Source organism: Penaeus vannamei, chromosome 15 (assembly GCF_042767895.1).
Source record: "Penaeus vannamei isolate JL-2024 chromosome 15, ASM4276789v1, whole genome shotgun sequence".
Lineage (NCBI taxonomy): Eukaryota > Metazoa > Arthropoda > Malacostraca > Decapoda > Penaeidae > Penaeus > Penaeus vannamei.
In genome coordinates, this window is record NC_091563.1 from 12,987,840 (window position 1) to 12,989,880 (window position 2,041).

Below are 2,041 nucleotides of genomic sequence, written 5' to 3' on the forward strand. Positions count from 1 at the left end.
GCATTTATTTAATGCATAGATTTATACTTGTGTGGAATGTTATATAATCAACTAGCTACATACCCAAAACTCCAAGACAGAGACTCTTTGGCAGGTGTCCCGAGTCAAGCAACTTTACTGCCTTTATGTACCAGTAAGACCACATAAGTAAGTCGAGCGGGGGTGTGCAATAACCAGCTTAATATACCACGTAAGTTCCAACCAGCCAGCTTGGATTCTCAACTCTCTATTATTTTGGAATGAATTATTTGTTCGTATAACCAGTCTTCGGGGAATCTGTATCTCCCCACATGACGCTTATTGTGTGTGGAATAAATGCATTGGATTTTTAGATTTGCTTTGTGAAATGGTTTGCTCTTGGTCATACGTTTGTCACTTTCCTTGATCTCTGGTGATTAATTTGTCAGTGTATAAATAAGTGTTCAGAAACAGTACGGTAAATATGCATGTAAATGTGATGTGGGAAGCAGAAACAATAACAAATTGCAAAATACAATGTGTGATCTGATACCAAGTTATGCTTCTTCTCTTTCTACTTATCATTATTATTATCATCATCATTATTATTATCATTATCATTATTATCATTATCATTATCATTATTATCATTATCATTATCATTATTATCATTATTATCATTATCATTATTATTATTACCGTTACACACATATCTATGTGTGTGTGTGTGTGTATACATATATATATATGAATATATATATATACATATATATATATATATATATATATATATATATATATATATATATATATATATATATATATATATGGTTACATACATGTAAGTGTGTATATGTGTTTACAGATACATATATCTGTCTCTATATCTTTATGAACATATGAATATACAGGTGGTTATATCTACAGATATCCCCCAGTCATTTATCAGGTCGATTCACAATGTCATAGAATGGTTCCCTAAGCCCCGTATGGTCTGCCTGCGGGCGGGACCACGGTAGGATATTGAACAGCCCTGGGTTGCTGGTACTTCCCCACTCCTTACAAAACTACATCAAATTAAATTGGGTTTCTTTTATAGATATTTTAGTTTTCGTAATGAAAGCTCTACTCAAACATTTCTGGAAAGAAACACCTACAACATTAACCAAAGATGTAATTCCTCAGGGAAAGGTTATCACGTTCAGCAGGTGGCTTTCTCCATGACCGAATGTGTTCTTTCAGTGGTCGCTTATGGCAGCTTGTACTTTCCATACCTCTTATTATCTCCGTGTACACATAAGTACATGTTTATATTTACATGAACGACAATACAGCAGTCTTATCACCTGGCAGCAACACATTATATCCAGGAATCCCTGATTACCCTGTATACCCCGTTTGCTAAAATGTCGTCATTGTTAAAAAGTGCTGCTTATCTTTCACTAAAGCTGAGACTATAAGCTTAATTCTAACATCAACAGAGATACATGTACACTTGCACATACCTACTAACTGGTACAGTGTAAAAAATACATAATATATGGTACACCGTTATTATCCCGTTACGGGGATATACTATGCACACGATTAAATTACGCATGAAGTGAATATGTGTGTGCAAACGTGTGCGTTAGTATTATCGTCCTATTTCTATCACATTTATGTAATTGGATACGGAAAGGGGTTGTTCATGACAATATTCCTTGGTTCCGCTAGGAGTTAAGGGCATTCTAGTTCATAGAGAATTATATACCGAATGTCACCGTACAATAAACCTTGGGATATTTAATGAGAATATTTTAAAGTGTTTTCATTATTTTGATAAAAGACGTAAGTACACTCTAGAACAAAAAACATCTATACATTCTATACATACAACAACAAACAGAAAATTATCACGCATAATAAAACACATCAGAAGCCACGTAAACAGGAGCTTCGTCAACGGGCAGCATGGAAATGGGCGCCTTCGGGATGGGGGCTGTTGGAATGGGAGCCACGTAAATGGGAGCCAGATGGACGGGCGCGCCTTGAGGGGGAATGTTTCTCACTGAAACGTCCATGTTGTTTACTCGACTGTCTT